Here is a 24,103-nt window from a genome sequence, read left to right on the forward strand (position 1 = left end):
GTACCAGAGGAGCCTCTTCCGCTGAGGCATTCTGGGAATTGTAGTTCTCGAACGAGTGATGGCCTAAGTCAATTCCGGTTCCCGGAAGGGCCGCTGGGTGGAAGTGGTTCTGGCAAAGTGAGAAGTTGGATCGTCCCACAGGCCTTCGTGCGGGCTCGTGCTCCCGGTGTCTCCCCTCGGGGACCGAGTCTGCGGCCCGGGGAGAAGCGGGGGCGGCGGGGGCGGCGGCCGGGTCCTCTCTGCTGGGCTCTGCCTGAGGCGGCGCTGCCGGGGATTCCTGGACCATCTCAGCTGATTGTGGAGCCCCCGGGAGAGTCTGGCTTCCCACGGAGCCTGGAGAGGAGCTGTGGGGACGGAGGCCGGTGCCCTGAAGGCTTAAGTGGTGTGCAACTCTGACGTTTAAATGTGATACATTTTTGGGGGCTTTTATTATTTACTTATAGAGGAGGGTTACCACAGCTTATGTAAGGAGGAGGTGAGAAGACGACTTGTGGGAAGTGGATCTCTCCTTCCTCGGCGTGGTGTCCAGAGATTCGAACTCAGGCCTTCAGGCTTGGCAACAGTCACTTTTACCCGCGGAAACTTCTCACAGGACAAACTCCCTTTTCTTTAGAGCGGGTTTAGGTTTTTATTAGTCATTATTGGTGGGAAAAGAGACTTTATGGAGGAGGCTCTTGTATTTAAACCTTTAGGAGCGGGGCGGGGGTGGTTGGGTGAAAGGGAGGGGTTGTGAATTTTACTAATGTGTACAGAAGCAATCATGTGTAAGACAGCTTTAACAATTAACAAGCCCATCTGAGGGTGGTAGTCAGTTATGGCGCAGCGTTCACCGGAGAGTTCAGAGCTTCTTTTTTTTTGGTTTGTTTTCGAGACAGGGCTTCTCTGTGTAGTCCTGGCTGTCCTGGACTCGCTTTGTAGACCAGGCTGGCCTCGAACTCAAATCAATACGCCTGCCTCTGTCTTTGCCTCCCGAGTGCTGGGATTAAAGGCGTGTACCACCACTCCATGCTGAGTTCAGAGCTTCTTAAAGCTTTGCGTTTTTTTGTGAAACCCATCACCACAGTCAGCTTTGTGAAGGTGAGGGCGCCCCGCACTCCTGAAAGCTTGTAGAAATACAGAACGTGGGCTTTCCTAACCCTCTGCTGTGAGTGAGCTGAGGCAAGGACAGCTTGGTAATCTGCAGGCTGACACTCCCGGTTAACAGGAAGTGGGTAGAAAAGCCAGGTCTGTGCGCACAGACTTGGAATGCCAGCGCTTGGGGCTGATGGGAAGGCTGAGGCAGCCATGTGGACTGACTGTCCTAGCCATGCTCTCATGACGCCCTTCCTCCCCTAGCTTGCTTCCCAGAGCCCTGCCTTGTGTCAAAGAAAAGAAGAGAGCAATGACCAAGTCACAGGTAAGTCGGTGGCTTCCCCCATTCCCCCCAGTGCTAGGGACTGAAAACAGGACCCTGCATGCTGGGCAAGCACTGTGCAGCTGAGCCACACTGGACTGCGTGACAGTGTGAGGGGGTGTTGTTGAGAAGACAGGTTTGGTGGGAGGAGGGATGAGAGAGGTTAGTGGGGGGACATGTGCTCAAAGTATATTGCAGACATGAAAATGAAAAAGGGTCAATGAATTTTGAGATAGAGCTGCAGAGAGGGCTCAGTAGTTAGAAGCACTGACTCAGTTTGGTTCCCGTCACCCACTCCTGATAGCTTACAATTGTCTGTAACTCTGGGGGATCCAGCACCCTTTTGAGGCCTCCCACAGCACCTATACACACATGTACAGACAGACACAGTGCATACAGAAACATTTAAAAACTTTTAAGTTTAACTTACATCTGAAAAGTGACATCATTTTTCATAATTGGCCTTATATTTTACAATTAATTCTGAGTTCTTTATTCAGAAATGGTTTATGGTTTTCTTTTAATTTTAAAATTGTAAATTATTATTATAGTGTGAGGGGACTGGTTATGAGCGTGCCAAGGCATGCATGTAGGTGTCAGAGGACAGCTATTTGGAAGTCAGGTTTTCTCTTAAACCTTGCCGAAGCAGGGTCTCCTTTTTCTAGGACTCTGTGGAGACAGACAGATCCCTTGTGCTCGCTGGCAGCCATCCTAGACTACTGGGCAAGTTGCAGGCCACTGAGAGACCCTGACTCAAAAAATAACAAACACGAACTGGTGACCAGCACTTGAGGAAGTGCATCAGAAGCTACCCTCTAGCTTCTGCATGCATGCGCACGCTCACCTACATAGGAATGAACACACATGCAGAGAAGACTGCTTCACCCTCACTTCCTGCATTTGGCGTCCTGAGCATTCTTTTCCTGAGCAACCAGGGAGGGTCTGGCTGCTGCCATCTGCACGGCTTCTGAGATTGACTCAACGTGAGTGATGGAGAATAAAGAAAGGACAGGCACGCAGATACATGTACACACAATCTGGGATCAAATGAGCTTTGTGGTCTGACATTGAAATACCAGGAGCCTGGAAACTCTGCGCACTGAGCACCCAGGAGGCATGAGTCAGTATATTTAACATGAATACTGATGCAAAGGGCACATTTGACATAGTGGTCAGCCAAGCTCTCTAGCTACCCAGTACGGTCAGTTCCAGGGAGTAAATGCTGGTTTCCCCAGTTAATGTGTAGGCAGTGAGTATCCCTGAGGCTCTGAACTCTGGCCTAAACTGGACACTTTTTAAAAATCTTGGGTACTTTGGTAAGTGATTAAAAATAGCAGTTTTCCTGAAGCTTTTCACTTAATTCATGTTCTACACTCATGCTGTGTATGTGGACAGTGCATTCTAAAGTATATGAATGTAAGGCATCCTTTATGGAACACTGCGTGGCCACCAATAGTGGTGACGGTGTTGTTGGACATATATTGGCTGTTTAGTGCATACCATACAGCGTCCTAGGTCCTTTCTCATTTAAACCCACTCAAGGACGTTGTGATGTAGGTAATGTCATACGGATGGGGAAACTGAGGCACTGAGAAATTGCCCAAGCTCATCAGTCCAGAACCTTGAAGTGTGTAACAAGGTTCTTACACTTTGCAGAGCCTGTTCTTCGACCCGTAACCCTGAACCCCATGCTATTGGCTGAGGTGTGTTCCTGAGAACAATGAGCTGCATCTCTGTTCCAGAAGGTTCCTGAAGGCCTGTGTCTTAGTTAGGGCTTCATTTTTCTTTTTTCTCTCTCCTCCCCACCACCAAACAGTTTCTCTATGTGTCCCTGCTGGTCCTGGAACTCATGCTGTAGTCCTGTCTTGCCTGGACTCAGAGGTCTCCCTCCTCTGCCTGCTGAGGGCTGGCATTAAAGCCTTGCACCACCATGGCCTCCCTAGTTAGGGTTTCTATTGATGCAACGAAACACCGTGACCAAAACACAAGCTGGGGAGGAAAGAGTTTACTTGGCGCACACTTCCTTATTGCTGTGCATCACTGAAGGAAGTCAGGACAGGAACACAGACAGACAGGAACCTGGAGGCAGGAACTGATGCAACGTGAATGGGCGGGTGCTGCTTACTGGCTTGCTGGCCACGTCTTGCCCATTTGCTTTGTTACGGAATCCAGGACCACTAGGTCAGGGATGTGTAAACCTACAGTGGCCGTGCCCTGACCCATTTACCTGATACTTTTGGACACACAAGCTTTTCACAAACTGAGGGACTCTTGAATTTGGGTACATTTGCATAGACATTAGTAATAAAATATTCCGAATCTGAGGTCCATAATGATCCACATGGCAAAACATTTTCAATGATGTCATCACTCATAAAATGGGTTTTTGGGCGTTTTTGCTTTGGGGATGAAGGCGTACCCGAACTGTTGAGGAATGGTTTGATGTATTTTGATGTTAATTACTGTTTGTTGTCTGTGTGACCCACCTTTTGTTTAATAAAAAGTCATCTCACCTGGGCAGGGCAAAGGAGATAGGTGGGGCTTAGAGAGAGAGGAATTCTGGGAAGAAGAAAGACCCCCATGAGAAGAAAGGAGAGAGACCTGAAGTGAAGAGAGGAAGGCCGCCATGGGTTAGCCAGAGGAGAAACGCATGGCCGGTGGCGTGGATGGAGAACCCGGCTCAGATGAAGAACATTAGCAAGTATTTGGGATTATGGATGAGAGGTAGCTTGATAGAAGTTATTGGAAGCAGATGGCATGGGATTGAGGCAGGGATCCCATGCCTGTCCCACTGTGAGAGGTAGTTTAGAGGATTGATATCTACCTTGCCCTAGGTTAACGAAGGCTATTTTAAAATACAAGTGTCTGTGTCTTAATTGATCGCTAGCCAGGCCTACAGATAACACAGATAATTTAAAAACAATACTGAACTGTACTGCCCGGAGGAGTTGGGCATTGTCACCTGTCTCCGGTACAAGGTCAGCATGTTACTCCTCACTTGTTGCTCTGTAACTTTGACCCCTGTGACTTCCCAGTAAACAGCTATGGATCTAGTGACCCGGTTATAGAAAAGACAACAAATTCCTTGCAACAGTGTTTTCTGTTTTTGTCCCTTACCCACTCTGTATCCATGGAAATGAGTAAATGTGTGTACTGGGTGGTGTGTGTGTCAACTTGACCCAAGCTGGAGTCATCAGAGAATAAGGACCCTCGGTTGAGACAGTGTCTCCATAAAGTCTAGCTATAAGGCATTTTCTTAATTACTGATCAGTGTGGGAGGACCCAGCCCACTGTGGGTGGTGTCATCCTTGGGCTGATGGTCCTGGGTTTTATAAGAAAACGAGATGAGCAAGCCATGAAGAGCAAGACAGTGGCCTCTACATCAGCTCCTGCCTCTATGTTCAAGCCATGTTTCAGTTCCTGTCCTGACTTTCTTCATAATGAACAGGAATATGGAAGTGAAAGCCAAAGAAAACCTTTCCTCCCCACCTTGCACTTTGGTCATGGTGTTTTGTTGCAGTAATAGAAACCCTAACTAACACAGTAGGCGCTGTGTAAACAGTTGTTCAGGTCCTAGTTGACATTGGGTATGAAACTGAGTTAGCCTGTGCTTGCTGTCACAGGAGGCAGTGACGTTCATGGACGTGGCCGTGGTCTTCAGTGAGGAGGAGCTGGGGCTGCTGAATGCTGACCAGAGGAAGCTGTACCATGACGTGATGCTGGAGAACTTCAGGAACCTTCTGTCAGTGGGTGAGGACGGTACCTTGTGTCCATTGGCAATGTCAGAAGTTTACATGCAGTGTCTTGGTTACACTCCACTGCTTTCCTTTTAGGTTTATCTATTTTGTATTTTATGTATATGTTTTGTGTGCGTGTATGTCTGTGCACCACATTCATTCTTGGTGTCCACAGAGGGGAGAAGAGGGCATCAGATCCCCTGGAACTGGAGTAACAGATGGTTGTGAGCCAGCATGTGGGTGCTGCAAACCAGACCTGGGTCCTATGGAGGAGCATCCAGTGCTCTGAATCACTGATTCAGCTCTACAGCCTCCACTTTACTTTTTTTTTTTAAGATTTCATTTTACACATCCATGCTGTGCTTTAAAGATAGATTTATTTATTTATGTATACAGTGTTTTGTTTGCATGTATGTCTACACACCGGAAGAGGGCACCAGATCTCATTATAGATGGTTATGAGCCACCATGTGGTTGCTGGGAATTGAACTCAGGACTTTGGAAGAGCAGGCAGTGCTCTTAACCTTTGAGCCATATCTCCAGCCCCATGCTGTGCTTTAAATAAAAACTTAAGGACATTTCTTTGTGAGTGTGAGAATGTGTGTGTGTGTGGGAGCCCGTGGCAGGGGGAGGGGGCATTCTTAGCCAATTCCATGACCATGGCAGCTCTTATAAAGGAAAGCATTTAACTGGGACTTGTTCACTGTGTCTGAGGTGTAGTCCATTATCATCAGGGTGGGAACATGGCAGCATTCAGCAGACAATTCTAATCCAGATCTGCAGGCAGCAGGAAGAGAGAGAGAGAGACACTGGGCCTGGCTTGAGTATTTGAAACTCCAAAGACCAAGCCCAGTGACACACTTCCTTCAACAAGCCACACCTCCTGATCCCTGTCAAGCCTTGCCACTGCCTATGGACCAAACATTCAGACACATGAGCCTGTTGGGGCCTCTTCCCATCCAGCACACCACACCCAGGCCCCCATAGCTTGTAGCCATGTCAGAATGCAAAACACGTGCAGTCCATCCACGGAAGTCCCCATTGTCTGTCACAGTCTCACTCCGTTCAAAAGTCCAAAGTTCAAAGTCTCTTTTGAGACTCACGCTATCTCTCAACTCTAACCCCTGCAAAATCAAAATCAAAATCAGATCACATACAACAGCACAGAATATACAATTTAAAAAGGGAGGAAGGGGAGCACAGTGAGTAACTACTGAACAAAAAGCAAAAGAACAAACTCCAAAGTCTACGTCTCCTTGTCTGATGTCAAAGTACTCCTTTCAGCTTCGTTGACCACAACGTACTTCTTTCTCCGGGGCTGGTTCAACCCCTGTTTGCAGATTTGCTTGGCAAGTATCCCACAGCCCTGACATCTGTAGCCTCTGTGGTCTCTCCAAAACAATCAAGCTTCACAAAACGGGTACTTTGGGCCTCCATGCAAGGACACCTCTGCCTCATGTCTGTCCCCCTTGGCTTTCTTAGCTGCAGGGAGTTTCTACAATCTCTTTCTTAAGTCCTTGACCCCAGAAAGTTAAGCGCATCCACAGGAAGCCCAACGCTGCTTGTGCTCTTGGGTGGGGGGTCATCCTTCCCCTATCACCAGAGTCGCATTGTGCTGCTCCCCATCTTAGACTGATGCTATACCCAGGAAAATCAAATTGTTTTCAGTTTTTTGTTTTGTGTCAAGGTCTTGCTGTGTAGTCCAGGCTTACCCTGAAATTTTTGACCCTCCTCCCTCAGCTCCCCAAGCACTAGAGTAACGGATTTGGTTGACTGTGCCCAGCAAACAGATTAGGATCAGGCAGACCCTGTTTGCTCTTTTCCCTCCAGTCCCAGGGGAGGAGCCACACCCATGTATACTTCAGGCCACACCATCCCTCAAGTAAAAATGCCCAGATACTGAGAAGTGCTTCCTTCTCCTTCTCAGTCTGCTCAGCTACGCAGGGAGCCACAAGGCAGATACTCAGCAAAGGCTGAGTCCAACCTCAAGGCTTCACTCCTGGGCTGAAAACAGACTTTCTGCCAGGCTCAAATGTGGCTTGCTTTTGAGTATTTACTCTCTTTCTTGTAGTTCTTTGTTCCTCAAAGTTCTGGGACATTCTGTTTGATGCTGTTCTCCAGTTCATGTCGCTGAGAGAACTGAGGACTCACATCTTCAATTTCCCCATCCTTTCTCATATCACCTTCTGTTCTCTATTTCTTCAGGAGGCCTGAGTCCAGACAAGATGGAGACTGTCCATGCAGCAGTATTAAGGTGTCTTTCACTGGGATCGCTTTCATCCTGGCCAGTGAGAAGCCATGATGTCATCAAACTGGCCAGAACTCCAGATGCTGTAATAAACACTCAAGGAAAGGGTTCTCAGTTCCTGGAGCAAAGCCACTATTCCTGCCACGGGGCTGGAGAGGAGCGTCACTGGGCCTTCGTGGATGACAACTCTTTTGAGATTCTCAAAGGCCACCATTCCAGCATTACTGAAGATCAGGAGTTTCTGTCTGGAAGAGCTCAGAGTTCATGGAGTAAAACACATCTTACTGATAGATGGAACCTTCTGCAACACTGTGCACAGACTCTGGTGAACGACAAGCCACAACTGTTGGCTCCAGGAGTTGACATTCTCGGTTGCATTTCCCACCATGACAACAGTAAGCTGCATAAAAGAGACAAAGCCCACAGCAGCAGCGACTGTGGTAAAGTCATCTATCCTGAGTCACCCCTCACCCAGCATCATGTTTACACAGAACAGAAGGCCTCCCAGTGCATCCAGGGCCAAGACACCTTCATTGACAGCCCCAGTCTGGAACTCCATCAGCAGGTCCGCTTAGGAAAGGAGTCCCCTGTGCCTAGTACACATGAGGACACCGGACATAGCTCCAGTGTCCCAAATCAACAAAGTGCTCATCCAGGAAAAAAGCAATACCGGTCCCCTGTGTGTGGGAAGAGCTTTAACCAGAGCTCACAACTGAATGCTCACCTGCCCACCCATACAGGTGAAAAGCCCTATAAGTGTGACACCTGTGGGAAAGGCTACAGACGCAGGTCAGATCTCAACATCCACTGCCGAGTGCACACTGGAGAGAAGCCTTACAAGTGTGAGGTGTGTGGGAAGGGCTTCACACGGAGCGGACACCTCACGATTCATGAGAGAACTCACACAGGAGAGAAGCCGTATACATGTGGAGACTGTGGCAAAAGTTTCAGGTGTGGCTGGAGCCTTCGCACCCACCAGCGAGTCCACACTAAGGAGAAGCCATACGAGTGCAAAGAGTGTGGAAAGTGCTTTACCTCCAATTACAACTTCCACAGCCATCAGTGGGTCCACACAGGAGAGAAGCCATATAAATGTGAGGAGTGCGGGAAGGGGTTCAGTTCAGGCTCAATCTTCCATAGGCACCAGCGGGTCCACACAGGAGAGAAGCCATTTCGCTGCAGTGTGTGTGGGAAGGGCTTCAGTCAGAGGTCGACTTTTCAAGATCATCAAAGAGTTCACACCAGGGAAAAACCATACAGATGTGACGTGTGTGGGAAGCGTTTCACCTGGAGAGTCAGCCGTCACAGCCACCAATGTGTCCACACAGGAGAGAAACCCTATAAATGTGAGGAGTGTGGGAAAGGGTTCAGCAGTGCCTTAGGTCTGCAGTTTCATCAGAACATCCACACTGGTGAGAGGCCATTCAAATGCAATGTGTGCGAGAAGCGATTCAGACTGGCTTCAACTCTCCATTCCCACCTGAGGGTGCACACGGGGGAGAAGCCCTACAAATGTGACACGTGTGGGAAAGCCTTCACCCGTAGATCCTATGTCCAAGTCCATCAGAAAAGTCACACCAGGTAGAAACCATTCAAATGAGAAGTATGGGGAAGAATTCAGCTGGAGCACAGCACTTAGCGCTCACAGGAAGGTTCACACTAGACAGGAACCATACACGTGTCAGCAATGTGGGAAAGGCTTCAGTCAGGCCTCATACTTGGTCAGGCACCAGGTGGTCCACACTGGGTAGAGGCATGTGCTGTAAGGGCTTCAGTCAGAGATCACATCTTGTCAACCACCAAAGAGTCTATACTGCAGGGAATCTGTTTGTTTTGGTGTCGGGTGGTCTCCATGCTGCTTAATTTTAAATGCTACCCCAACCCTGAAGTTTGGGAGACATTGCCGAGGACTGTATTTGAGGTATATTGCCCTCAACTCTTTCTTCTACTGGGCTCATTATGCAAAGGGAGGATAGTATTTTAGAAAGGATTCTTAGCAACAATTTAAAAAAAAATAAAGACATATATAAAAGGTTTCTGACTTTATTATAAGAGGAATAATTTTCCATTTTAAGGGAAAATATCCAACAGGAATCCTAGGTATTTTATTATGGGTGATCAATGATGATTTGCAAAGAGTTTGTAGTAGCTATTTGGGGGAAATTAACAGCAAATAGCCTAAAAGAGGATATTTTCACAACAGAAGACAAGAAATGTGTTACACCGGCAGAGATGTTTTGTATTTATTTCAACAGGATAAAATAAACAACAAAATGCATCCAAATCTATAAAAATTGAATTTGTCCTTGATTGCTGCTATTACAAGCTACTTTTGATAATTAAGAAATGCAAATTAATCAAATTCTTGATCATGTTAGTAGTCTAGTTAATTACAGAAAGGAGTTGTTGCCGGGCATGGTGGCGCACGCCTTTAATCCCAGCACTCAGGAGGCAGAGGCAGGCGGATCACTGTGAGTTCGAGGCCAGCCTGGTCTACAAAGTGAGTCCAGGATGGCCAAGGCTACACAGAGAAACCCTGTCTCGAAAAACAAAAACAAACAAACAAAGGAGTTGTCAAAATTGAACATAAAGTAAATAAGTAATACCAAATAATATTTGCCTATTCAGATATACTGTAGATAGATAGTTGGTCTTCAAAAACTCAGCCATCTACAAAATACTGGCATCGAAAGATGTTTTACCTGTAAAAGTCTTTTCTGGCAGAGAGATTTGTCACTTCTTGGCAGCACACCCATTCCAATTCAAAGACGATGATTCACATTGAAGAACCTCCATTGAAGAGTTTGCTTCAAAAGTGCAAAGTTAGCTACCGGGCAAGAAAGTGCTCATGCTTCCGCTGTAGACAAAATGTCCAAACTGGGCCACCTGGAGGTAGAGAAGTCGACTGTCGAGCTTTGCTAGGACAATGTTGGCAAGTTGTTTTATTATTCTGGCTTCACAAAAAGTTATTTACTGGGCCAGAGGCCTGACCTCACCAAGATAGGATAGATAGTACTGTCACCAAAGGTGGACTGGACATGATGAATGTATTTCTTAACTAATAGTTCTCACAATTGTTTCATAATCGTTCTTATTGTATGTAGTTTCTTGTTATAAGAAAATGCTTTTTCTTAAGCCAAAGGGCAGGGGTGAGATGTTGGAGGATGGTCCTGTGCACTGTGTATTCAGATACAGATTTCTGTGCCCCGAGATCTCCTTACAGTCCAGACAGGGGCATTGTCATGAAAATTGAGGAATCTCCTGTTATTGATGTGGGTTAAGAATTCTTCCCAGCTATCTCTGATTGTCTTATAAAAAGAGGAAGAGCCAATGACCAACAGATCCAAGCCATGAATCCAAGAGAGGAGGAGGGAAAAAAGGACACAAGACAAGCGAAGAAGAAATTTTCCATGAGGTTGAGCATGAAGAGGAGTCTCCAAGGGTGTTCTCTTTCAGTGGTGGTTTTATGCATGTGTGTTTCAATTTCTTGCCCAGTTAACAGCCATATAATTGAGACTGGACTATTATATCTGTTTAACACACTTCACGGCACAATCCCATGCAGTATTATTTGTAGGCTTTGAGCTGTTTTCAGACCTACTCTGTTTGGGATTCTTTCAGGCTTACACCTCCCTTCCAACCTTCCTACACTAGATAGAGGAAAGAGGTTAATAAGAACAGAAGAAGTAGCTTTTTTTTTTTTTTTTTTTTTTTTTTTTTTTTTTTTTTTTGACTCAGTTCCTTGGTGCAATTCCACTGGCATAGTCGGCAGGATTCCAGCACCAGTTAAACACCAAACCAGCAATTCAGCAAAGGTGATTGCAACCACAGCTGCTGGAACCCGGAGCGGCAACTGGAATCCAGAACGTAGAAGTATTCGCTGGAGCAGTTCTCTCTAGGAGTGTCTGGAAGTGAAGTGAACGGTCAAGACCAAAAAGCCCTGCTTCTCGTTTTGGGCTCATATGTATCGTCTCAGAGTCCATACTAGGATCTTTGTCAGTTGTCAAAAGACCATGCCCCAACAAGAGGCAGCTTCTTTTTCAGTGGACAACCATCACCTACCTGTTCTTTCACAAGTCTGTTTTCAGCGGAAAAACACCACACACCCTCACACAAGTCTTTCACATCCCACACTTGGGATCAAAACAAAACCATGTTTACATCCAGTACAATTATTCTATTGTAAACTTTCTAAGCTGGTCTGGCTCCCTCTTTGCCAAAACCTCTGAACTACTTCCATTTTACCACACATCTGTTCCAGCTGCTTTTTTTCCCCCAATGCGGCTCCTGGACTTCTGCCCGTGACTGAATTTCCTACTGCCCCTCCCTCTCCCATCCCTCCCCCCTCTCTCTCCTCCCCAGACTTCCAGGTAGTTCAGCTCTATTCTCTTCCCTGCTCAACCATTGACAATTAAGCTGTTTTATTGATATATCAGGGAATAATGGGGAAGCAGTGTATAGACAGGAAAAAATCTCAGAACAAAAATTGAATCCAGACATTGGGAGCACAGAAATCAACATTTGAATCCTTACACACTGCTGTAATATACATACATACATACTTACACACACATACACATTGGTATTTCGAGACCCAGTTTCTCTGTGTATCCCTGGCTGTCCTAGACTCACTTTGTAGACCAGGCTGGCCTCGAACTCATATCAACCCACCTCTGCCTCCTGAGTTCTGGGATTAAAGGCGTGCACCACCACACTGGCTGTAATGTGTATTTTTAAAATCTATTTTATTAGGGTTCTTACGCCTCTACCCACCCCTATCCAATCTTATCCAACCTATTACTTTCAAAACCCAAACATTAGGTAGGGGATGTTAGTGGGTCTCATAGATGCTTCCTACTGGTTAGGGTCCATGGGTTCCTTGTGCAAGTCTAATCTTCACTTCAGGGCATCTCTAAATTCTTGTCATCAAACTCCATCAACAGTTTGGGTATGGGAGAGGAGCAACCTCCGCCTTTTTGGAGCCCCTCACCCCCTGATCTCTCCCAGCTCTGATGTTTATAATACCTTCTCAGAAATTTTAGAATTAAATTACCTACATCTGTTATTGACCAGGCTCCTGCCAGATCACAAGACAATCATAGCTAAACACAAGACAACTGCGGACAAGTTAAAGCAGCCCCAAACATCTGAGTTTAAAACAAAAACATGTTTACATAGCATAACTGAGTTTTGAAAGAAACCAAAACTTCCACTTCATACCAGCTTTTATTCTAAAATAATGGCTTTTTCTCTAATGTTAATAAACTATATACAATAAGAATAATGTTGAGAATTATCAGGTAGGAATTGCATTTACAATGTTCACTCCATTTGCATTTGACAACTTTGGAAAAAGTTTCCAATCTCTATCCTATCCCAGTGAGTCCAAAGTTCTGTATTAAATCATTTTCTTCTAACTTGAATTTTTCAACATAGAAACACCTTTGTAGTCCTAAAACATTTTCTTAGGCGCCAATTTAAGCTTAAACTTTTGTTTTTAGTGTTAATAAGGGCAGCTTTAAGACTATAAACATTAGTCTTCAACCCCATCAGAGACCTAGGAAGGATAAATATTACCTGAGAAAACTGAAAGTACAGAACAAACAGCTTTTAAATCTAAAGAAATGACAGAGGATGCTGGCTAACCGGACAGTCACCAGAGGTTTTCTGTCTTCTTGGGGCATCTAATCTTCAACTGATAGGCCCAGAATATCTGATAGACAGATCTGTGAAGCAGGATTTTTGAAGGAGTGCCCTACCTTGACTCTACAAAGTTAGACAGTCAATTATTTCCCAGTGTCCTGCTTGTCAACAGTTTGGACAACCTGCTCTAATTGATCTAAAAAGAGTCATGCCTTACATCATCTAAATGTCCAGACGCTCCAGCTGCTCTTTAAAATTACCCGGGAACAGGCACAACAAATTGTTAAACAATGCCCAGCCTGTATTACCCTATTGCCAACTCCCCATTTAGGAATCAATCCCAGGGGCCTTGTTCCAAATGACATTTGGCAAATGGATGTCACTCACATCCCTGAATTTGGCTATCTTAAATATCTTTATGTGACTATAGACATTTTCAGTGGATTCATTTATGGCAGCTTACATGCTGGAGAAGCCTCGAAGAATGTTATAACTCATGTTTTTAACTTGCCTCTCAGTCATGGGCGGACCTAAATTGATAAAAACTGACAATGGTCCCGGATATACTGGGAAATTTTTCCAAGAGTTCTGTCACCAATTACAAATATCCACGGGACGGGTCCCTAGGTGTCTCTGGCCTGTGCGCTGGTCCCGCCTGTTCGCTGATCCTCTTCCCGATCCACATGCGCTCAAGCCCGGTCTGGACCTGCTGCTCCTCTCTGTCCTCCCTGCCTGCTAGTCTCTCACATGCAAGGGGTGTTCTCCCTCTCCCATTGAGGGTCGATTAGAAACACAATAGCCCAGGTGGAGTCCCCAGGTCTGCTTCCTGAATTCCAGGCCCAGGATGGCTCCACCCAAGTCTATCTCAAGGTTAATCTCAGGGAGTATCTGTGGCGTGTCCAAGGGCAAAGCCTGCCAAGACTGCTTTCACCTGTGACAAGGCTTACAATCCTTCCCACATGTACATAATAATCTTAAAGATTTTTGAGATAATATTTATACATTGAAAAAGTTAGAGGTTCAAATGAAAACCAAAAGATTATGAGATCAGTGGCAATAAAAGAATCCTTTTGTTTGTTTTTTGCGTTCCTCTGTCCCTTACCAGGTGGGTCTTCCAATATGAGATGGAAATATTGGATTTTCCTTTAACATGCATGGGTTTAGAGAGAGAGCCATACTCCAACCCCAAGGACAGCTTTAATTCTTAATTGAATTGGAACTGCATTAAGACCATTCACTACTTGTGTTGTTAGAAGGCAGAAAAGACAGAAGTGTGTGATGCCACTTAGCAAATTCACTCCTTTTCTTGTGACATTTTTCTCGTGACGATCCATCCTTTTTCTTCTGATGTTTCATTCATCCAGTGATCTGTGGATTCTTTGGATAGATATTTTCATTCTCCGTGAAAGATTAAAACAAACCCTGACTCAACTCTAACTCTGGGGGGGAGGGGTGTTCTTTCTTTTTCTTTCTTTTTTTTGGGGGGGGGGAGGGTCTGTTTTTTAGGTCAGGCTATATGTTTCCTAGGGCAAAATGTTTTTTGACAATAAACAAGTATTATCTTTAAATTGAAATTAACGAAAATTCTTTTTTGAAAAATTGAATCTGAATACAACTTTAAGTGTATTTGCTTTTAAGTCAGAAAGTACATTCACTTTGAATTTCAGCCTGCTTTTTGCATTAAGCTTTTTAATTTAAATCACTGTAATTCTTATGAGCCTGTCTCTACCTCTCAAGTACTGAGACCAAAGGTTTGTGTCTTCCCAGTGCTAGAATTAAAGGTGTGAACCACCACATCTGGACACAAGTTTTTCTGTACTTAAAACTTGGTCTGTGTCAGTCTGGCCTTGAACTCAGATATCTGCATGCTACTATCTCTTGAGTGTTCAGGCTAAAGGTTTATGTCTCCCAAATGATGGAATTAATATTGTCAACTGTCATCATTGCAATGGAAATTTTAGTTCTGTTGTAAACTCAGTTATGTTATGTAAATGTTTTTATTGAACCCTTTAAATCCTTTGAATTTACTTAAACATTTTAAATCTTCTGTGTTTTTAATTCCAAACAACAAAAATATTTTTATTTAAGAAAAAAAACCTCATAAACTGACGTTCAAGATGGTGTGGGCCATGTGACAGTTTACAGTCTAATATCTAACACAGAATAAAGACACGTGCTTTAAGAAAGCCCATTTTCATCGCATGCTGGCAAAGCAAGTGTTCCTTGGTCTCTGACCATTTATAGCAGTTTTCCACTGTATTCGTTTTGTGGTCTTTCTTGAATGTTTTGTTTTATCTATTAAAGCTGTTCTGTCCTTGATTATATCCAGAGTAGTATTGTTTTTCACAACAGCCATTAAATCTTTTAATTGCTCTGTGGATGAGTTTCTCCTACACAGGGAAAGATTCCATCAAATTTGACATTAGGGTCAGCGGGAGGCCCCCTCAGTTGCTTCCTGATGGGAAAGGGTTACCTTGCCTATCCCTTGCTGATCTGTATTCATTAGTCCAACGCCTGCCCTTGCCACACCTTCTGCACACTCCGGAAGGCTCAGCCCTCCTTTTTGGATCATCTCTAGAAAAACCACGGTTTTGAGGAATATTTTGCCTACAACCACTTTTCAAATGCCCTTCCTTACCACAATGAAAACTTCTGCCATTTTGGTCTTGCCTAAGACTTTTAGAAATTACTTCCGCTATCAGGTGAGCATCATGTACTGAGATCCAATATCAGAATTTCTAATCCATTCCTCTATTGATGCTGGCCTTGCTTTTAAAGGTCTATTCACTCTGAATTAGCATTTTCAAAATCCAAAGATTCAATTAGTATTTTTTTTCTAACTACTGAGTCAACCATTGGAAAAAAAAAATAAGTGAAGGTTTCTTTAGGGCCTTATATAATTTTAGTAACTCATTAAGACCTCTTTCTTGATCCTTCAAGACCCCGCCCCACCCCCCCCCCCGCTGAGAAACTGAGTCCATTCTTCATAGACTGAACATGGAATGAGTAACTGGAAAAAAACCGGAATTCAAACTTACCCAGCAGAGTCCCACAGACTCTTTCTTGATTTTTCAACCCTATCCCCCAAGCACTTAAAGTGGCTTGACAACACACTGCCATGGAGGATCTTCAAAGGCAAGTTGCCTACATTTATGAGCATATTAGCCTTTACCTAACAGTTGACCCTGGGAAATATCAGCACCTCTGGCCTGATAATCATTGTTCTATGGCCTTCCATTTCTCTTTCCACCATGACTGCCAATGTAAACGAGGACCAGGGTCCAACATTCCTGTGGCCAAATCTTTCCACTCTTGGGGGGATTAATCCTGTTCTGAGTCGCCCATGAATTTAGAATCTGCTTCACATAGGGATGAATGCATATCACGGGAGACAACTGCTTTCCTTAAATTGCCTCAAATCTAATATATTTATAAAATTTCATTTAATTTTATTATAACCTTGGGGGTACTTATCATCTCCTGGCATGTGCTGTATAACAGCTAGATAAACCTACATTGGTTTTGTAACAATCTTAGCCTGCCCCATTTCAGTTTCATTATGCGTGATATGGTGGGATCTTTATTAAAATCCTATGCCAGTGTCTGAAAATTTTTCTTTCTTCTTCTCATTTATAGGTTTTCCCTAAGCTTGCTTAAATTCCTCTGTCTGTGTCTGAGTATTTTTCTTATTCTCATTTATAATTCTAAGTTTCCTTCTAAAGCATGGATCTTATCAATTCACTTCTTCTTTGTGCAAGTCAAGACAGCCATTATGGGTATTAAGAATAAAGTATAAAATATCAAAATGATAATACTCTTAATTTGTATTGGTACAATTTCATCTGAGCCATTTTGCTTTTCATTTTCTGCTACCTTTTTCGAAGCCATTTAGAGTTGCACTACATAAGGTTATAAACCCACTTATTATGGTACTTCCATCCTTAACTCTCTCCTTGAGTACTTCCCAGGTGACTTACCAAAGCTGATGGCTTCTCATTTTGTCTTCATCTGGGGTGATCTCCCTGTTGTGGGGTCACACCACTCATTGGGGAGCCAGGCTAGCCTTGAACTCAGAGATCCATCTGCCTCTGCCTCCTGACGTGCTAGGATTAAGGTTTGTGCCACCACCACCCAGCTGGAAGATCAACTATTCACAAATGTCAGAAATCCCAGATGAAAGGAGATTTCCTCTATAAATGTAGTCACTGATTAGAACAGCTGCAAAGTTTCCAGCCTCTAGATATGACACGGCAGGGAAATCTCACCATCCGTCCAGGCCTATGCAGAGAGCACACAGAAAGGGCTTTAACCAAAGTGGGTGAATGGCAGAATCTGTGTTGACTGAAGCACCACTTCCTCACAGGAAGCTTCCCTCTGTATCTGCAGTGCAGAGGTGCTCAAACCTTAGGGCCCAGTCACTCCTCAAGGAAGTGGAGATAGGCCTTGTAAGTAAGATTCATGTTTTAAAGTACACACCAACCCCCGCCCTGCATTCATACTGGTTTATTATATTACTCAGTAAAATTGTAAGGTGCCTTCAAACAACATCCTGGAGCCAGGGGCTTCCCTCTCACATCTGCAGTGTGCAGCCTGGCCTAATAGCTGTTGGGGACGGGCTATATGGCCAATGTTTAGCCATCTTGTCAGAACCTAGGTTCCGATTTCTCCAGAAGTCTGCCATTCACCAGAAACTGGGGGACCTTGTCATAGGTCAGCAGTTAGACACCTGTTGTGGTTTATTGTGGGGGCTGGTCATTCCAGACCCCTGAGCTACTCCTTTTCTGGTGGGACTACTGATGAGATCAGATTAAAAGCCAGCTGCCTGCGAGCAGCAGTTCCGGGAGCTTTTTCCTGACTAACAGATCCTTCACGACTTTCCTGAAATTTCTCTCCTGCAATTAGCAGCTGTAAAGGTAGACACCTGCTGGAGCATTCCAGAGTTAGGAATCCACAGCAACCCTTGCTTACACAAATACCCATGCCTCTGTGCCTATATAAACTCTGTAAAATTTCTCAATAAACGGGGTTTGATCAGAATGCAGACTTGCCCCCTTCTTCGTGTCTAATGTTCTGTCTCCATACAGGAAAATTCTCCTCCCGAGCGTTAGTCGAACTCCGGCGGGCCAGGGCAAATAGCCACGTTGCCTTGTGCAGCATACCAGTTCCATTCTGGAGACTTTTTAGAATTGTACTTATTAGACAAAAATAAATAAAATAAATAAAATCAATGCTTTGTTTTTGTAACCTGTATTTATCAGCCTAATAAAGTCCACTGAAACATATGTGATTGAGGGTCCCAAATTCATTGAAGACAAGGTTTTTACTGTAACCAATATGGCAAAAAAAAAACTTTTTAAAAATTACTTACAGGTGATAAAAAGGTTCTTAGTAAACTTGAATTGTTAATGATTTCTTGTCCTCAGTAGTTTGTAAATTACCTGTATGACCAGTATTATCAGTATTGCCTGGCTAGCAATCAATTAAGACACTAACACTTGGTATATTTCAAAATAGCCTTAGTTAACCTGGGGCAGGGCAGATATCAATCCCCTAAACTACTACTTCCCATGCCATCTGCTTCTAATAATGTCTATCAAACTACCTCCCATCTGTAATCCCAAATACTCGCTATAATGTTCTTCATCTGGGCCAAATCTCCAGCCACACCTGCCACGTGTTTCTCTTCCTTCTAACCCATGGTGGCGTTCCTCTCTTCTCGAGACCCTCGGGCCTCTCTCTTTCCTCCTCATGGCGGTCTTTCCTCTTCTTCCCAGGGATTTCCCCTCTCCCGCCCTCCCCCCCCAATCTTAGCCACACCTATTTCCTTTGCCCTGCCCAGGTGGGATGGCATTTTATTAATGAAAAGGTGGGTCACTGAGACAGCAAGCAGTAATTAGCATGAAAATATATCACACCATGCTCCAACTCTCCTCCTTTCCCTCCAGTCTATGGTCAGATTGTAATCCCTGATGCAGGAGCCTTTCTCAGCTTCTTCCTATATTTTAGACCACTTTGTGCTGCTCCCACAGATTATCCAAGGCTGTATTGTGGGAAGGACTGTAAGCTTTGTCACAGGTGAAAGCAGTCTTGGCAGGCTTTGCCCTTGGACACACCATGCATACTCCCCGAGGTTAACCTTGAGATAGACTGGGTGGAGCCATCCTGAGCCTGGAATTCAGGAAGCAGACGGAGGACTTCACCCGGGTTATTGCGTTTCTAATTGACCCCTGATGGGGGAGAGGAGACCAGTCATTGCAGTGAGAGACACAGGCAGAGAAGAGGAGAGGAGGCAGGAGGTTTAGACCCAGCTCTAGCACACTTGGATTGGGAAGGAGGATCAGCGAACAGACCAGACCAGCGCGCAGGCCAGAGACACCTAGGGACCCATCCCGTGGAACGGATACCGGAAGGTTCACTCTTGTTTCCCTTTAACCGGTTTTCCCCTCTTGTGTAAGCTAGTTGGGTTGTATAATAAAGTTTAATTGTTAAGAAACAGAGCCAACACTGTATCTCAGACTTTTAAAAAATGGACTTATTTCTTAGAGCTCCAGATCTCTGAAAGCTAAGGTTCAAGCAGAGTTTTACTATGTCACCTCATAGCAGGGAATGTCCATGAATGGGACGGGGACACACACACACACACACACACACACACACACACAGTGCGTATACATATAAACATTCATTAACATAAGTAAATCAAAAGGAAATCTTAAAATTTCAGGGAGAATTCAGGAGCGCCCCCCCACCCCGCCCCATGGTAACAGTCTTGTCTCCCAGGTGAGACAGTCAATGCTATTGACCTTTTGGCAGTCAATGCTCTGAGCACTGCCTTATATATCTTAGTGCTGACCTAATTTGCTTCCTCTTGCTGTGACAAACATCACCTCCACACAGCACCTTGGCTTTTCCATGTCACAATCCGTGCCTGAGGGATGTCGGGTTAGGAAATGGGTTGCAGAGGTTCAAGAGAAGGCCAAATAGGGGTGTCTCTTACTCGCCAATCCTCTATAACCTGCTTAGCCTACGTTCTGACAGGACCTAGGACTGCTGCCCAGAGGTAGCACTAACCACAGTGAGCTGGGTTGTCCCACATTAAATTTTAAATCAAGAAAATGCCCCCACAGACTTGCATATGTAAGGCTCGCTCGCTCTCTCTCTCTCTCTCTCTCTCTCTCTCTCTCTCTCTCTCTCTCTCTCTCTCTCTCTCTCAGCCTAAGCCTGGGAACATGACCCAGACAAGCTTGGGAAAGTGACCCAGAAAAAACTGAAGGCCAGTTTCAGTTTCTGAGATCAAGGTGGCCAACTGAGATAAACAATTTCAACTGAGCTAAACAATTCTCAGAAAAATACCATCTGGAAATTCCTTGGAAACTCCCCAACACCCCTCCTTGCCAAGAATAGCCCCCAAGACCCACGACCCCTACAATAGCCAATAACATTTAGACAAGCACCCCTAGCGACCACCAGAGCCAATCCTAACATAGGGCACACAGCCCCTCCTAACCTTTGCGGTTTTAGCCTTTAAAAGTAGCCTGTAACAGTGACTCAGGGTGCCTCCGCCTCCCGAGTGAGTGCTGAGGTCCCCTGGTGCACGTCAGCAATAAACCTTGTGCTTTTGCATCAACACTGTGGTCCTCGAGTGGTCTCTCGCAACGACCCCCTACCCGAGTGGACTCTAGGGTCCAGCACATACAAGCTGACCTGATGGAAGCATTCTCTATCGAGGTTCCCCTTCCCCACACGACCCTCGCTTGTGTCAAGTTGTCAAACTCATTAGTACAAGTACACATGCAAGCCACGACAAGCAGACTGCAAGGGTCTTACACTTTGTTTCTTGATCCCTATTGCAACTCAGGAATGTAGTGCAGACAAACATGTTCTGCTTTGATCCCAAATGTGGGATAGGTATCGGATATGAACATGTTCTTGTTTTGATCTCACGTGTGGCATAGGAAGCAGACTTGTGAGATAGCAGGTGATGTTTATCCACTAGAAGATGAATCACTCCATGGGGCGCTTAGTCTTGGTTTTGCTAGATGAAAAATATCCTAGTACAGACTCTGTATATATACATATACATATGTACATGACTATATGGTCATATATATGTATGTATACATATATATGTACCCACACATGGACACATATATATGTATATATAGGAGCCCAAACAAGAGAGGGGGGCTTTTTTGGGTCTTGGTATTGTTTGACTGTTCATCGCTCCACTTCAAGATGTTGTTAGAGAGAACCACTCTAGGGAAGGCTTCAAGGCTTTGGGCTGCAGCTGAGGCTCTGGGTTCCAGTTGCTCCAGGTTCCAGCAGCAACTTTGGTTCAATTCCCAGCAACCACATGGTAGCTCACAACCATCTATAATGTGATCTGGTGCCCTCTTCTGGCCTGCAGGTGTACATGCACACAGACCATTGTATACCTAATAATAAATAAATCTTTACAAAAAAAAATTACAGGCCAGAGCAGAAGGATTGCCTCAGAAAACAAAGGGAGAATGAGACATTATTGGCTCCAAGATACTTAAGGAGGCTATGGTTACAGATTAACTAGTTTATGGAATAACCAAGGTCCCTTCTCCCCACCTGTAGGGCACAGGGAGAGTGATAGGTCTGTATCCATGGGCTGCATAAGGAATCTGCCCACCTCAGATTCCACAGGCAAAGGACTTGGAGAGCTACAGATTCATTTTCTAGAGCCTTTTCTGGATTGCATTCATAGTTGAGCGTTTGGGGATGGTCTGATATATTTTGATGCTAATTACTACTTGCTGTCTCTGTGACTCACCTTTTGATTAATAAAAAGCCATCTCACCTGGGCAGGGCAAAGGAGATAGAGGTGTGGTTAAAGTTCCAGAGAGAGGGGGAGGGCGGGGGAGGAGGGGAAGAATCCTGGCCACAAGGAGGAAGGATAGAGACCTGAGGAGAAGAGGAAGGCCACCATGGGTTAGACGGAGAAGAAACACATGGCCGGCGTGGATAGAGAATCCGGTGCAGATGAATAACATTAGCAAGTATTTGGGATTATGGGTGGAAGGTGGCTTGATAGAAGTTATTAGGATTGAGACAGAGATCTCATGCCTGTCCCACTATGGGAGGTAGTTTAGAGGATTAATGTCTGCCCTGCACCAGGTTAACCAAGGCTGTTTTAAAATATTATAACAAGTGTCTGTGTCTGGATTGATTGCTAGCCGGACCTACTAATAATACTGGTGATCTGAAAAGCAATAGTTGAGAGCAGCTTTAGGCACATGTCCGGCAAAGATGAGTTTCAGGAGCTCACCCGGCAGCCTCCTTCTCAGAGTTCTTCCCCGGCTCTTTTGCCAAAAGGTCCTGACTTCGATGCCAACAATATTTTGAAAAGAAAATTCATGGGAGTGGAGAGAAGTGTTTAAGAGCTCCTGCTGCTCTTGCAGAGGACCCTAGTTGGATTCCTAGTGACCACACTGAGTGGATCACAACCGCCTGTAAGTCCAGTTCCAGGATTTATGCCTTCTTCTGGCCTCTGAAGGCTGCATGAAAAGTAAATTTTTTCAAATGGGGAGAGAGAGAGAGACAGAGACAGAGAGAGAGAGAGAGAGAGAGAGAGAGAGAGAGAGAGAGAGAGAGAGAGACAGAGACAGAGAGAGAGAGAGACAGAGAGAGAGAGAGGCTTCCTTGATTTTTACTGCCACTAGCCAGACTAGTCAACAAAGTCTGACTTTTAGGAACGGAATTACTCTGTGAAGCTTTGGATGGGAGGTCAGTATCTTTTGATGGAGCTAAGAATTACAATACCACCCTCCCAAATTAAAACTAATTAAGTGGGCTCAACAATATATTGGTGATGAAAACGATTGAACTGGCAGATAGCATGATAGAAATTACTCAATCCAAACCACAAAGTATAGACTGAAAATGTATTACCAAACCACGGGTGATGGCACAGGCCTTTAATCCCAGCTCTAAGAAAGCAGCGGGTCGGGAACTTGGAATTCCAGGCCAGCCAGGTCTGCAGAGGAGTTCCAGGACAGCCAGGGCTACATGGAGAAATTCTGTAGGAATTCAAAACAACAACAACAACGTATTCATACTTGTCTTTCATGGCATTTAAGAAAAGAACAAACCGCAAAGCAACCCAGGAGAGCTAAATCTCAAACAGATATTTCCACTGACAGCACAGCTTGAAATCTATAAACCACTTTAGCGTTCTGGGGAATGAAATCCCTGGAAGAGTTCCAGAGGTAGGCGATTCCGCTGAGGCATTCTGGGAAATGTAGTTCCTCGCCAGCGGTAGTCGAGGTCACTTCCGCTCCCACGAAGTGAGGACGCCTGGCAATGCTTCCGGTGCCATGAGAACCTGGAGCTTCCCACCGTCCTGGTGTGCCCTGGTGCTCCCGGTGTCTCCCCTCGGGGACCGAGTCTGCGGCCCGGGAGAAGCGGGGGCGGCGGGGGCGGCAGCCGGGTCCTCTCTGCTGGGCTCTGCCTGAGGCGGCGCTGCCCGGGATTCCTGGACCATCTCAGCTGCTTGTGGAGCCCCCCGGGAGAGTCTGGCTTCCCAGGGAGCCTGGAGAGGAGCTGTGGGGACGGAGGCCGGTGCCCTGACGCCTTAAGTGGTGTGCAGCGCTGGTTTATATGTGATTTATTTATTTACTTAGAGAAGGGGCGTGGCCAGGCTTGTATAAGGAGGAGAGAGAAGACAACTTGAGGGAGTCCAGTCTCTCCTTCCAATCGCCTGGTGTCCATAGACTCGAACTCAGGTTGTCGGGCTCAGTGACAGTCACCATTATCAACTGAGTCCTACCGCAGGGCCAAACTCCTTTTTCCTTAGAGAGGATTTAGGTTTTTATTAATCATTACCTTCATTCTCATGGGAAAAGTGACTTTGGGGAGGAGGCTATTTTAGATGAGCAACGTTTACTACTATTTAAACCTTTTTAGAGCAAAGGGGTGGAAATTCACACCTACGTACAGAGACAGTTATAGGTAAGATAGCTGGCACAGTTAACAGACCTTTCTGAGAGTGGTGGTCAGCCATGACATAGCATTCCTAAGAGAGTTCCAGGCATCTTAAAGTTTGTTTTTCTGTGA

The 24,103-nt window shown here is 45.2% G+C and overlaps 3 protein-coding genes and 2 pseudogenes across 4 annotated transcripts in view; 3 read left to right on the forward strand and 2 right to left on the reverse strand.

Annotated features, from left to right (window-relative positions):
* LOC127203712 (zinc finger protein 235-like) overlaps positions 1–24,103 on the reverse strand; it is a 301,721-nt gene that overhangs the window by 148,532 nt on the left and 129,086 nt on the right. The gene's annotated exons all lie outside the window — the stretch shown is intronic.
* Positions 1–24,103, reverse strand: part of LOC127203721 (zinc finger protein 235-like) — a 190,191-nt pseudogene that overhangs the window by 121,939 nt on the left and 44,149 nt on the right.
* The window catches only part of LOC127203716 (zinc finger protein 235-like), a 104,821-nt gene that overhangs the window by 70,198 nt on the left and 10,520 nt on the right, over positions 1–24,103 (forward strand). The window lies entirely within an intron of this gene.
* LOC127203715 (zinc finger protein 235-like) overlaps positions 1–24,103 on the forward strand; it is a 176,407-nt gene that overhangs the window by 70,195 nt on the left and 82,109 nt on the right. The gene's annotated exons all lie outside the window — the stretch shown is intronic.
* On the forward strand, positions 238–9,297 carry LOC127203738 (zinc finger protein 235-like; annotated as a pseudogene).

The sequence above is a fragment of the Acomys russatus genome, chromosome 19 (genome assembly GCF_903995435.1).
Source record: "Acomys russatus chromosome 19, mAcoRus1.1, whole genome shotgun sequence".
Taxonomy (NCBI): domain Eukaryota; kingdom Metazoa; phylum Chordata; class Mammalia; order Rodentia; family Muridae; genus Acomys; species Acomys russatus.